The sequence below is a fragment of the Eschrichtius robustus genome, chromosome 4, assembly GCF_028021215.1.
Source record: "Eschrichtius robustus isolate mEscRob2 chromosome 4, mEscRob2.pri, whole genome shotgun sequence".
Classification (NCBI taxonomy): Eukaryota; Metazoa; Chordata; class Mammalia; order Artiodactyla; family Eschrichtiidae; genus Eschrichtius; species Eschrichtius robustus.
In genome coordinates, this window is record NC_090827.1 from 32,837,778 (window position 1) to 32,852,810 (window position 15,033).

Here is a 15,033-nt window from a genome sequence, read left to right on the forward strand (position 1 = left end):
TTTTCAGACTCTTTTTCCCATATAGGTCATTACAGAGTACTGAGTAGAGTTCCCTGTGCTATACAGTAAGTCCTTATTAGTTATCTATTTTATATATAGTAGTGTGTATATGTCAGTCCCACTCTCCCAATTTATCCCTTTCTTCCTTCCCCCCTGGTAAACATAAGTTTGTTTTCTACATCTGTGACTCTACTTCTGTTTTGTAAATAAGTTCATTGGTACCTATTTTTTAGATTCCACATATAAGCAATATCATTCTTGTTTTCTATTGTCCTTTCACCTATATGTGCGATTCCCCCCTCAATTAAATGACAGGTTTTCCCCACCGGGAGGCAGAAGGGGACTGTTCTGGCTTTTCTATCTCATTTACTTTTGCAGGCTTTCTTAGACCCTGCTACCCTCCCATGGAGATTAGGATCCTGGGGCTTTCCTTTTGGCACCAATGCAAGCTGTTTCATTCCCCTTGATGAAATAGTGCTCAAAGAACGTGAGTCACTCAGGGACCAAAGAATCCCATTCTCCTAGGCAACATGTTTAGATAAGATCTATCCAGTGCTTCTATGGGGAGTCAAAATGTTTCTTCAGAGCTTCTGAATCTTATTTGCGAAGTTGTCAATGATTTAAGAGTCAGTGTTTAATGAATAAACAGAATTTAATTAATAAACAGTATCCACTGGTTATCAAATGCCTGCTTTGTACCAAGCACGTTACATACATTATTCATTCACGACAGCCCTATGAGGTAGAAATTATTGTTCTCATTTTATGGAGGAGGAAGCTGAAGCTGGTTAAAGTAAATTAAATTATCCAAAGAGCTAGTAAACTGCAGAGCTGGGACTCAAACCCAGTCCTGCTCTCGGTGTTTGTACCCAAATCTACACTCCACGTCCTTCCTTCCCACACTGAACTGTCATGAGCAAGACAGGGGGAGTTGTGGTAACTTTGTTTGTTTGTTTGTTTATTTATTTATTTATTTATGTATTTATTTATGTATTTATTTATGTATTTATTTATTTATTTATTTATTTATGGCTGTGTTGGGTCTTCATTGTGGCTCACGGGCTCTAGAGCGCAGGCTCAGTAGTTGTGGCGTATGGGCTTAGTTGCTCCGCGGCATGTGGGATCTTCCCGGACCAGGGCTCAAACCTGTGTCCCCTGCATTGGCAGGTGGATTCTCAACCACTGCACCACCAGGGAAGCACCCCAATGTATTTTTGTGCTCCAGCTTCAAGGGGGCAGTACCTTAGTTACAGAGGTTGGGAATTGAGCAAAACCAGAGGAAAAGTCGCCTGCCTTAAGTGTATTCATTTGGCTACAGAAGGAAAAGCTGTCAAATATTGGCCTCATCAGGCCTACACTTAGCCATCAGTCTGCTTGCTTTATTTGGAAAGACGGTAACACTGGCCTTGAAATGCTTTGTCCTCCCCCGCTCTCCACTGCCCAATAAATCTGGTAAATGTTAGTTGGCAGCTCCATTACTTTTGCACAAGCTTTCAAATCTGTATCATGAAGTATCACAGAAAGAAATATCCACTTTTTTTCAAGGCTCTTCCCAGCCTGGTCTGGTTTCTCTTTCCTGCCTTAGCTTTCTAAAATACAAATATGATATCACTCCCCACATGTGAAATGCTTCAGCTGCTTCCCACTGCCTACAACACAAAGTCTCAGCACACAAAGAAGGCTCACCCAATCTGGTCCTTGTCACATCTTCTGCTCTACCCCCATGTTTACCTCACATTCTCACCATAACTCTGGAGTGTCCTTCTCAATTAAAAAAATTTTTTTTTGGTGTGGCAAATCTTGCTCATAATTCAAGTCACAGCTCAGATGTCCCTTCTCTTCCCTGAACATCCCACCCCTTTTCTCCAAACTGCCAAGGACAGTCGGTTTCTTTTCTTTTTCTTCCTATTTTGTTTTCTCACATATGTCGCAGCAGCTGAGTATGTGCTCTGCTTTCAGGGTTTGAAGACCCCTCCTTAGTTCTGTGATCTTTGGCAAGTAATTTAAGTTACCTGTGGCTCAGTTTTCTCTTCTATGTTTTATGACAATGTCCTTCAACTGACAGCCCTCTGAAGTAATAGTCTGTGATAACCCAACAGAGGGTTTTTATCACAGTTAAAGGACAAAAGACACAAAGAAGAACAAATGGAGCCCAAAGTTAGTAGAAGGAGAGAAATAACAAGATTAGAGCAGAAATAAATGAAATAGATGCTAAAAAGACAACAGAGAAGATCAATGAAACGAAGAGCTGGTTCTTTGAAAAGATAAACTAAATTTACAAGTCCTTAGCTAGACTCATGAAGAAAAAAAGAGAGAGGACCCAAATAAATGAAATCAGAAATGCAAGAGGAGATGTTATCATTGATAACCACAGAAGTACAAATGACCATAAGAGACTATTATAAACAATTATATGCCAACAAGTTGGACAACCTAGAAGAAATGGATAAATTTCTAGAAACGTACAATCTACGAAGACTAAATCATGATGAAATAGAAAATCTGAACAGACCAATTACTAGTAAGGTGATTGAATCAGTAATCAAAAACCTTCAACAAGTAAAAGTTCAGGACCAGATACCTTCACTGGTGCATTCTACCAAACATTCAAAGAAGAACTAATACCAATTCTTCTCAAATTCTTCCAAAGGATAAAAGAGGAGGGAACTCTTCCAAACTCATTTTATAAGGCCAGCATTACCCTGATACCCAAACTAGACAAGGACCTCAAAAGAAAAGGAAATACTGGCCAGTATCCCTGATAAACATAGGTGCAAAAATCCTCAACGAAATACTAGCAAAGTCAATTCAACAACACATTATAGAGATCACACATCATGATCAAGTGGGATTTACTCCAGGGATGCAAGTATGGCTCAACATCCACAATTACACCATATTAACAAAATGAAGGATAAAAGTCAAATAATCATCTCAATAGATGCAGAAAAAGCATTTGACAAAATTCAACATTTATGATAAAAACTCTCAACAAAGCAGGTATGGCAGGAAAGTATCTCAACATAATGAAGGCCAGATATGACAAACTCACAGCTAATATCACATTCAATGGTGAAAAGCTGAAAGGATGTCCACTTTAGCTACTTTTATTCAACATAGTATTGGAAGTACTAACCAGAGCACTTAGACAAGAAAAAGAAATAAAAGGCCTCCAAATTGGAAAGGAAGAAGTAAAACTGTCACTATTTGCAGATGACATATTACATATAGAAAACCCTAAAGACTCCTTCAAAAAACTGTTAGAATGCATGAATTCAGTAAAGTTGCAGGATACAAAATCAATACTCAAAAATCTGTTGCATTTCTATACATGAATAACAAACTATTAGAGAAATTCAGAAAACGATCCCATTTACAACTGCATTAAAGAGAATAAAATACCTAGGAATAAATTTAACCAAGGAAGTGAAAGACTGCATACTGAAAACTATAGGACATTACTGAAAGAAACTGAAGAAGACACAAATAAATGGAGAGATAGTCCATGCTCATGGATTGGAAGAATCAGTATTGTTCAAATGTCCATACTACCCAGGGCAATTTACAGATTCAATGCAATCCCTATCAAAATTCCAGTGGCATTTTTCAAAGACATGGAACAAATAATCCTAAAATTTGTATGAAACCACCAACCCTCCCCTCCCAAATAGCCAAAGAAACCTTGAGAAAGAAGAACAAAGCTGGAGGCAACACATGCCCTGATTTCAAATTATATTACAAAGCTGTAGTAATTAGAACAGTATGCATAAAGAAATTGTGGTATATATACACAATGAAATATTATTCAGCCATAAAAAAGGATGAAACCTTGCCATTTGTGACAACATGAATGGATCTTGAGGACATTATGTTAAGTGGATAAGTCAGACAGGGAAAGACAAATACCGTATGATCTCTCTTATATGTGAAATCTAAAAACGAAGAAACAAACATACACGAGCTCATAGATACAGAGAACAGATTGGTGGTTGTCAGAGGTGCGGGATGAGGAGTGGGAGAAATGGGTGAAGGGGGTACAAAGGTAAAAAGAAAAAGAGAGAAAAGAAAAAAAAAAAGAAAGGGACAAAGGTTTGTTACTGCTTAGCTAATGTCATTCCAATGAATTGATAACCATTGATTGTTGAGCTTATGTCCAGACAACTTAAACATTATTTTGTCTGTTCTAATACACTTTCAATAATAGAGAATTACACTGTTGGTAAAAAATATTTCTTGCTAATTTTTTTGCCCAAACTCATTTTAAGACTTCGGATAAATGTGTCAAAACACTTGTAAAAATATTTCCTAACTAAAATCGGAAAAATGGAAATTAAAGAAGATCATTCTTGTTCATAATTGGCATTTATTTTTAAATTTGATAATTGCTCATGTTGGCAATGGTGTAAACAGTCTTATATACTTTTGGTGGGAATGTAAATTGATCTGGTTAGGCAATATGGCAGAGTGGAATCAATTTTGAAATGCATAACTCTTTTGATCCAGTTAAAAAAAAAGATTTCACTTTAGATTTATGTCTTCAAAGTGAGAATAAATTTAGGTTGTTAAGAAAACAGACGCCAAAAAAAATTACCTGGCAAATAAGAAGCTAAAGTGTCATTCTTTAATTAACAGTAATTTAGCTCCTATTCCTTGCAAGTGAGTTTTCTATGGTAGAGGTTACTCTGGAAGCACTTTCCTGAACTTTTATGGACTCTAAAATATGAAAGAATTCTGCTTTCTTCTGGGGGCCTAATGAGGACATTATGGGGTTGGTGAGCCCATGCTCTGCCCAGACTGTCTGGTAGACATCACACTGGGCCATTCCTTCCATGCAAATCTCATTTCAAGAATATTGATTTATGGATCTGGGCACAGGCATTACTCGGTTAGAATGACCAAAATGGCATTGGTGATGACACTTACAGAATGTCAACGGAGCCCAGACAGTGTCATGAATATTGCTTAGGAGAAATGTACTCCATTCCTACCCAGAGGAAGGAAATCTAAAGTGCCCTCATTGATTTTAAGTAGGATTTCACTCCACCCTTGCTCCTAAAATCAGGTCAATTCAATGAGAACTTTGAAAAACACATGGACCTGAGCCAGACTTTCCCTCACCATCAAGTTACTTCCTTCCATGGTGTCTCATCTTCCTATGTCTCCTATACAGAAAGTCCTTGCAGGGGTGGTCATGCAGTGGTCATGCAGCGTTGTGAGGTCAGTTAAGCAGACACCAGCCTCTCCCTACCAGAAACTCTGCCCAACCAGCCCAGTGCCTCTCTGTAGGGCTGACTCTGCTATTGGGTTTGGTCTGAAATGTTTGGACCAATTTTGAGGAGCTGCATTTATCCCTGATGCTCCTTATTTAGGTTATGTAAACATCATTTTTAAAAAAAGGAGAAAGAGGACAAGGAAAGGGAAAAAAAGAGCTGTCACACAGAACCAGTTGTAACCGTATCATGGCTGTTGTTATAAATACAATTGCTTTGTTTTGGCAAGCTAATCTGCTATGCTAGCAGTTTTACCTGATGAAGGGGAAAATAAAAGAACGCAATAAAGTAAATTATGGCTCACTTCAGTAGCACAAACACTGCCCTTCTGTGCAAAAGGCTGGTCTGTTTTCAGGCCCAGGATAACAAGATTGGAATCACTGTGGAGAAAGCAAATCCCTTAAAGCTGGGCTAGAGTTGATCTGGATTCCTTGGGGTTCTTAGACATTGGCTTAGAGTGAGATAGGGGTTTCTGAGGCAGACTTTTAGCCAAAACTAGAGCCCCAGAGAGTTGAGTGTATGGCAGAGCACCCTCATGGGGCAGGGGAAGGGTGGGGCTAAGGTGTCAAAAGCCTAGCAGTGGTACCAGGACCTTGGAAAGAGTACTGGTCTAGAAGTCAGAAACCTCGCTGTGCTTTGGACCCTATGACCCTATGAGTTAAGGTTTTCTTTTAGTTAAATAAAGAGGTGTTAATGCTCCCTGCCCTAATTCTATTATAGGCTACTGTGAGATGCAAATTAGACAGTATATGTAAAAGAGCTTTGTAAACAGTAGAATGCTTTTCAAAGTATTGTAATAAATGGCCAGTTATTTCAGCCATTTGTCCAAAGTATTGGGTTTAAGTAGCATTAAAGAAAAACCAATAAAACTTAAAGAACTAAGAAGCTGCATCAGATCCTCTTGCTATGGAACTCAGTTTCTTTTTTAGCAACTGGAAGAAATCGATCCTTTCGGAATGCAAGTTCTGAGGGAATTGCAGAATTGTCTTCTTATAGAGTGTCTCATTCCTTTGGGTTCTGGCAGAGGGAAGCTCTGTGCTTAAAACTTGACCCTGGTCTAATTATATTGTTTGGCTGGGGTAGCAGAGCTGGTTGGCATTTGTCCCAAGTGTCTAGTTGATGAATATAAATGGGGATCAGGACATTTGAAGTCAGAATGTCATATTTAACAAGGTTATTAGAGTTCAAGACATCTTTTTGAAGGCGGCATTTGCTCTGTTGAAAATATAACAGAAAATAACACATCAGACATTTATCAATGCTGCCACATCTCCTTTCATGTTTCCTTCCTTTAATCCCCTAGATGAAGTGATAGCTAATTTTTGGCAGTTCATACACAAAAATCCAAAGTAATCAAAGAAAACTAATTAGAATGCACCATCAACAAACTCCGAACTTACATTTTATGTAATTTTGACTAATGTAAAAGTGAACTTTTTTTTTTAAGTCCACAATGTAGTTTCTTTGGTACTGTAAAATTTTCTTTCATTATTTTAAATGCATATACTGTATCTTAAGTAAGCTGGATGATTTCTAAATAGGTATACATTTATGTACACACTACCCAGATGAAGATATACATTGTTTCTGTCACCCCAGAGAGCTCTCTCCTGCTCCTGTCCAGACAATATCCACTCCCTGCTATGAATCCGTCATTAGGACTTCTGTCACCAAAGATTAGCTTTGCCTGTGATAGAACTTCATATACATGGAATCATAAAGTACCTATTCTTTTTGCCTGGCTTCTTCGGTTCAACGTAATTTTTTCAGATTCATCTGCGCTTTGATGTACGTCGATCGCTGGTTTCTTTTTATTGCTGAGTAGTATTCCAGTGTATGACTGTACCCCAACTGATTTACAGATTTTTCTGTTGTTAGACCTTGGGGTTATTTTTTGGCTATTATGAATAAATGTGCTATGATGACCATTCTTGTACAAGTCTTTCTGTGAATGTATGCATTCATTTCTCTTGGGTATATATCGAAGAGTGAAATTGCTAGGTTAGAGGATAGTATGTTTAACTTCAGTAGAAACTGACAAATTTCCAAAGCAGTTGTGCCACTTTAAACTCCCACCATACTATATAACTTTTAATCTGGCAGAGTATGTAAAATTATGTTCCTGAAAAAATGAGTTTTAAAAATAACAGTTTTCATAAATAATGACTATTGAGTGGGATGCCTATACCAACATAAATTTCAGAGAAATTTGAAAAATGCAGTTAATTGCTCAGTTGTTTTATTATTATTATTTTTGGGGGGTAAAGAAAGGTGAAAGAAGAGGAGATAAAAATAAAGATAAAAATTCATAAATTTTATAACTTTTTTCTATTAATCCAAAAGCGTCATAAAAACCAAAAATATTTAAATCAGAAAAAACACTATTTACCAAAACATGAAAACAAAATGTTAAAAATAGTTAATACCACATTTTATCAGTTCTATGCCGTATCATTTTCCTCCCCCATTTTAACATCTCTGAAATCAGGAAGCATCTTACCATCAATGACGATTTACATTTACAGTAGATATGCCAACTAAAAATTGTTGCTTGCCATCTGGTTCTGAAAGAATGAAGTCACTAGCTACTTGCTGACCTTCAACACACCCTGAAAGGAGTTTGGGGTGGAGACCAGGAATGAGGCACTCTGTGCTCTGGGAAAAACTGGCAGAACAGGCCTTCAGACAGTTAGATATTTTCAGGAGAAGACTTTATGAGCCCAATTCCTTGCATCTTCTCATATCTAGAAAAGCACTAAAATCATTAATGGAGACATCTGCTCCTTGTGGCTAGCAGACACCTTCTTGTGACCAGCAGCAACCTTCTGCCAAAATGTGTGCTTGATTGCACGTATCCCCCTTCACCAAAATCACATATATTCCAACCTCCCCCTTCCACTTCTTCGGAACAGTTCCCTAGAGGTATCTGAGGCTGTCTCCCGGGCTATAGTCCTCATTAAGCCCCAAATAAAACTGAACTCACAACTCTCACTTTGTGAAAATTTTTCGTTGACAGATGCGATATGTGAAGAGCTTTGGTTAGTCAAGAATAATATCTCAGAGAAATCAAAGACATGGGAATTAAAGCTAAGTGCTACCTTTGTATTTGGCTACTAGATGAGAAAGATGGTTAAAAATGGTACTACTTCTTGGTTCCAAAAAAACACTAATGCAAGCACATCCTGCTAGTGTGGGGTGTAAATCGTTACCACCTTTCAGGAAAGCAGTTAGACAAAACTTATCAAGATCCTTTGGAAAGCACTTTTGACCCAGGAAGTTCACTTTTAGGAATATATCCTAAGCGATAAATACAGAAAAAAAAAATAAACAATTGAGATCATGATTTTATAATGATGAAAACTGGATGCAATTTAAATGCTGTACAATAGGGGGGGACAGTTAAAGAAACTCCGATAATGGACCATTATGCAACCAGTAAATATTTTAAGATAATTTCTAAAGTTACTGGAAAATGCTTACTTTTTAATATTAGATGAGAAAGTAGAATAAAAATTATATTAATGGCCTGACGCTACAATGGTTAACAACATACATGGGGTGCTTATTATATACATATATCATAAAAATTAAATATACTAATATTAATAATGATTATTTCTGGGTGGTGAGATTATTCTTCTTCCTTACTTCTTTATACTTTTCACCATTTTCAAAATTTCTTACAATTAGCAATGAAACATTCATAGTTATTTTAAAAATATAAAACGGCAGAGAAAAGAATGACCAATAATCTAATTTGCGTAACATGGGCATGAAAGAGTACGTCAAATCTTATGAAAATCAGCCAGCATTCACCACTTTTTTAAAAAAAGGAACTTGGAAAAAAATCTGTTCCTAATCAAGCATATGTAACAGGCACAACAGGGTAAAGTTAGGACAGACCATTTCTGCCTGGCTAGAAAGCATCCCTTTGTTTTCCACTTCACAAGTTATAAGGCTCAGAGTCGGAATCCTGATCACATTAGAGTGTTCTGTAAATTTTTTTTACCCGTAAAGAGGTTGGAATCTTCTGTTCACACAGACATTCAGTTCATTTGACTCATCTTAAAATTAGATGGGTCCTGGGGTTAGAAATCTTAAGGGGCTAGTGTCTTTTATTGGGCTTTCCATAAAACTCGTGATTTCTGAAGTTTTCAAATATTAAAATGACGTTCATTTCTACATCAGGTTATAATTCTTCTTTATGTTAATGTTCTTTATTATGATCATGTTGTGTCTGGTAGGGAGAGTGAATGAGAGCCCCTAAGTTCACAGATGAATATCAGAGTCCAACTGTGATGTTGCCTTCAGTTGTCATTAAAGGACCCAAGACCTGGATCCCACATCAAAGTTTCAGGAGAAGCAGGGGAGGCTATGAACTGCCCCGGTGGGTTTGGTTGGAAGCATCCAATGGGAACAAGGAAACTCTCTGGGACAGAGTGAATAAGCAGAGAGAGAGGCCCATCGGATGCAAGCCACCGGTGGTAACGCACTTGTCACGTAGGCACGGTGCTCTCACCTACATTAGCTCCGTAAATCTTACTAATTTGATTTTAAGGAGGCTGGTCCTTGGCAGGCAAGTCACTCTGGAAGGCTTAGGATTCGTATTTGTTCAGAAAGCTTTACAAATGGATCCCTCTTCTGCTTGTCATGTACCTTTTTACTAGATCTCTCCCAGAGCTGCTTCTCTTGTAGAGGAAAATGTCACCTGTCCTTACGGACAGGAGTTAATGGAGCCATTGTTAATGGAGCTGAGGAGTCAATAAGTAGGTCCATGTTAAAAGTATACATACATCAGTCACATCAACTGAGAAAGGAAAGTAGCTGGTTATTTGGGTAGATGGACAAAGATGACGTATAAGCCTCTTGTCAACTGTAGATACGTGGTATGTAACAGACCTCCACTGAATTCATTGAATTAGAAGACCAAATCTTGGCTTTGACTTTTCAACAGCCTCCAAAAAATTCCTTTTCCAAATCTCCAGGCCTATCCCTTTTAATATCTCTCTAACTGAAATGTCATTAGAAATTCCTTTGCAAATTAGGGTTTGTATTGTCCCGATTTGCACATACAAGCTTTATTTGTCCTTCTCTATTCATTTGTTCTGTACTTTGACAGTAACTATTTATTCTGTTTTCTCTTTTCAGTCTGGCATATTATTGTGTTAAATCTCCATTTCATCTCTTTCAACACCAGTGTGGTGAGTCATGTTCTGATCTTTGTAAAAATGTAGACTCAAGTTTCAAAGAAGAAAGAAAAAAGAAACAGTATGATATATTCTATGTCCTGAATTAGTAAAGAGATCTCTTACACAGATACAATTGAAATTTAGCCTCATTTCTAAAACAGAGAGATGAGAAAGAGGAAGGGTAGCATAGCATTTACACATAGAATCCAACAATTGTCTACCCAAAATGGAACTCTGACTAAATGACCCAGTTATGGGATTGTTTTGGGATGAATAACTCAGAAGAAAGTTTTAAAAAGATAAGCCAAAGCTGGTCTTCAAGTTTTTTTCTTTTTTTTTTCTTTTTTTTTGAGTGAGAAAGAAAATCTGTTTCAGCGTTTGAAATCTGTTTCTTCTGTTACAGTTTTTGAATAACAGTGTGCTAACCGCTGGATTTTTTCTATTGTTTAGAATCCGAATGGAAAGATATGAGAATGTTTTAATTGCAAACAAATATAGATGTATCTATCAGTCACCATCTGACAGGGGCAGCTATTTTCAAGTATTCCAAATGGCTGACTCATGCTAGGTTTACCTCCTGACTCTCTCCTGACTAGATCCTTCTCCCTATATGCCCAATGCCAGCACTCCAAGTCAGGCTGTCGGCATTTCTTGCCTTGACTTTGCCACAGTCTCCTAACTGGTCCCCTTGACTCTGTTCACATCACTTTAAGCCACATTCCACATGTGCCAGTGTGCTGTGTATAGAGCATAAGCTGAACCCGTCAGCTGGTCTTCCAGGACTTGGCTATAACCTCAGTTCCTCAGCTGGGCATTCAGGTCCTAAATGATCTGATCCTACCTCGCTACCATTATCTTGACACGTGTGTTATATTCTGACAATTCCAGGTTACCACTAGTTATCTTTGCTTGGAATATTCTTCTTAGATCTGACTGACTGGAAAACTCCTTCAGTACCACTTTCTGGAAAGTAACAAGGCAATTTGAATTTGTAGCCTTAGAAACAAAGAAATGATCCAAAATGTAACTAAGGTCTACACACACATAGCTAATTTATCCCAGCCCTATTTATAATAGCAAAAAAAAGTATGTGGGTATGGAAGGGGGGAACAACTTAAATGTCCAAAAAGAGTCAAATAAATTATGACTTAGGGGATATTATATACCAATTAAAAATGATATTGAGAAAGTTTTAAACACATGGAAAATGTTTATTCTAGAAAGGACTTAAGGTGACCTTAAGAGATGCAGATATCCAAAAAGATGCCATAAAAGCTAAAGAAGAAAGAAAAATAAGAATAGAGACATAAAACAGAGTCAGGGATGAAGCTAAAAAAAAAATCCCTTTTGGCTATGGGGTGGGCTCCAGATTTGGCTGTTGGCTTTCTATCAACAAACATAGAAAAAAAAAAATCTGGAAAATAGCACAGTTTTGTATCCACAATATAAAAACATTCCTTTGCTCAGGAGAAATGCAGGTATTCCATATATGAACTGCTCTGGTGAGTTCTCATGATGAAATCCTAACAAGAGCCACAATGGCAAGTTTCCTAAGATTGCTTCTTACAGTAATTCCTGATAAAATCAGTGGGAATTGCACCAGCCAACTCAATTCTCTTGTAAGGAGCGAATATGAAATAGTGCACGTTCTTAATTTTCTGTGAATCTACCTTGTTACAGAAACACATTTTAGAGAAACAGAAGGACTGAAGTAAATTTCAATTAATCTTCATAAAGAAACAGTTTTTTTAGTCATACTTCTGATACACTTAATGAGTTTAAATTTGTACTCGCTAAAAAAGTACCCGGAGTCCAGCCAAGATCTAGCTGGATAATTAAACACAGACTTATCAGAATGAATGATTAAGGGGCAGGAGTAGAAACAGGGAGATCAGTGAGAAGGCTACTTCAGAAAGCCAGGAAAGAATGGATGGTGGTAATGATGTTAGTGATAGTAACAGGAATAGTAACAGTTCTAATAATAATGGTAAGAGTAACATCATATTAGTATTGTAGTAATAGCAATAATAATAATACCAGATATATACAGAATTATCATTCACTATCAGGTTTTGAATTGAATACGTAAAAATCAATTTTTAGCTAGCTAACTTAAATTAGATTCTTGAATCTAAACCAAGTTCCTTCACTGATATTTTCTTCTGTTAATAAAAATCAAGCCTAAATTAAAACACACACACACACACACAAAACTCCAGGCTGGGAGAATGGAGAGTTATTGTTTAATGGCTACAGAGTTTCAGTTTGGAGATGAATAGATAGTCCTCATGGTTGCACAATAATTTGAAGATACTTTATGCCACTGAAATATAAATGTAAAAACAGTTAAAAATGATCAACTTTATGCTATATATATATTTACCACACGCACCCCCCCCCCCACCTTCCAGAATTCTCTACCAGGTAAGCTTGCTCAGGACAAAACTGAATCCTGTTGTGAAGAGGGAGGAGCCCAACAAGCCATGGGCCTGCAGAGCCGCTCACTGACCTGGACTCCAGGCTCCGGAATACGCACCAAGTCCTGATTAAAAGTGCAGGCAGTGTCCACAGCAATTGCCTCCTATCGTTTCCCCCCAAGAAGCACTATTTACAAAACGTAACTACAGGAGCTAATTTGTAATCAGGAGAATTCTGTGTAGGAACTGGTGAAAAGTTGGAGGCACGGCTACCAAAGACAATGGCTTGAGCATTAGAGGATGTTATCTGTAATCCACCTGTGACAATAACAAGCCAGCAGGACATGCTGCCTCCGTGGGGCCGTGAGTTCCCAGCCAAACTCTGTCGTCTGTCAGAAACTGCTTTTCTGTCTCTCTAGGGGGCTGGGGATGATGCCATTTGAATAGCTCATCGATGGGTTACTATGGAATGAGCTAAGGGGAGTTAGGACACATTCCGGTTTTACCCCAGAGGACAATTCTGACTGGCCCATGAAAAGACCCCGATTCTTTTTTTAAAAAATTAATTAATTAATTTTTGGCTGCGTTGGGGTTTTTTTTTTTTCCTTTAATTTTTTATTGTGGTAAAGTAAAATATACATAATATAAAATTTACCATCTTAACCATTTATAAGTGTACAATTCAGTGGCATTAAGTACATTCACACTGTTGTACAATCATCACCACTATTCATCCTCAGAATTCTTTCATCATCCCAAACTAGAACTCTGTACCCCATGAAACAAGGAACGCTTCACGAATTTGCGTGTCATCCTTGCGCAGGGGCCATGCTAATATTCTCTGTATCGTTCCAACTTTAGTATATGTGCTGCCGAAGCGAGCACAGGACCCTGATTCTTGAGGACTCAGAGCCAACATCCCAGGGTCTTTGGTTGATTTATTCAACCTAGACTTTGATCAGCTTCTGCCTACAGAGTTAGAGGCCAAAGGAAGGTCATAATGAGCCACAAATAACTTAGTCCTATTTCTAGCAAATTCTTTTAATGTTAACTGAAAAGAGCAGGATATTAAAAGAGAGCAGGATATTAATTGATGTTGACAGCAGTATCTCAAACTTGCAGAAAATAGGCATAGGAAATATAAGGAAATCATAAAAATGTTAGCAGTTGTTCCCTATATGAGGGAGTTACACAGATGACGAAATATTTATCCTCTTTACAAATTTTCTATAATGAGGATATAATGGGAAAAACAACCATGGTTAGAAAATATGAAGACATTCCTTTTTTTTTTTTTTTTTTGTGGAGCCTTTCTTAACTTCCTTGCACCTGGTATTAGTTCCTCCAAATTTTTAATTCATTTTGCTATTATTGCTGCATATATGTCACTCTGTATTGTGATTACTTATTTGAATTCCTATCTCTCCCCTCACTAGCCTGATTTCCTTTACAGCAGGGAACATGCCATTTATCTTTTCATTTCTGGTACTTCACACTATTCCTGGTATACAGTTGGTACAAAAGAAATGTTTGTTGTTTTGAATAAAGCATTTAGTTACTAAAAAGGTTATGGCAAGGGCCTGCTTGTTGCCAAGGAGCTTTCATACTTTTTCCTAAATTGTGTTTGCAAACAAAGGAAAAGACAGTAGTAGAAACTAATATCTTCCCAAATTAGTGATAACGCTTTAGTAATAAATTAGAGATAGGAAAGAATTGTATAGGCACCTAGAGAAAGGATGTATACATTGTTTTGTTTTTAAAAATGACAAACATGTAGAGAAAGGATGCATACACTGCTTTGTTTTTAAAAAATGACAAACAAGGACGTTTGCTCTGCCCAAGGAGATCACGCTCTTTCTGAGATACGGCGTTTGAAATTGGGTAAATAGTTTGAGATGAATAACCATTGAAGGACAGTGGGGACACCATAGGGTAAAAGCCAAAGAAGAATCAGAGAGCCCAACTTCTTCTCTGGACAAGAGAAGACAACAGAACTTCAATAAGATATCTTTTGTGGCTACAAATCATAATTGCAAGTACAGATCCTAGTCACAAAAAACAGCCCTAAAATGCAGTGTGTTGCATGTTTTGGCATAGGTATGCTATGGCAAAACCACAGTTCCTTGGAAAATATCTTAGTGGTGTATTAGGATCAAA

The 15,033-nt window shown here is 37.4% G+C and overlaps 1 protein-coding gene and 1 non-coding gene across 2 annotated transcripts in view; both read right to left on the reverse strand.

Moving 5' to 3' along the window:
* The window catches only part of RNF150 (ring finger protein 150), a 244,582-nt gene that overhangs the window by 54,187 nt on the left and 175,362 nt on the right, over nucleotides 1–15,033 (reverse strand). The gene's annotated exons all lie outside the window — the stretch shown is intronic.
* Nucleotides 13,655–13,761, reverse strand: LOC137764516 (U6 spliceosomal RNA). Its single transcript, XR_011074018.1, has one exon. It is a non-coding gene; the product is annotated as a U6 spliceosomal RNA (small nuclear RNA).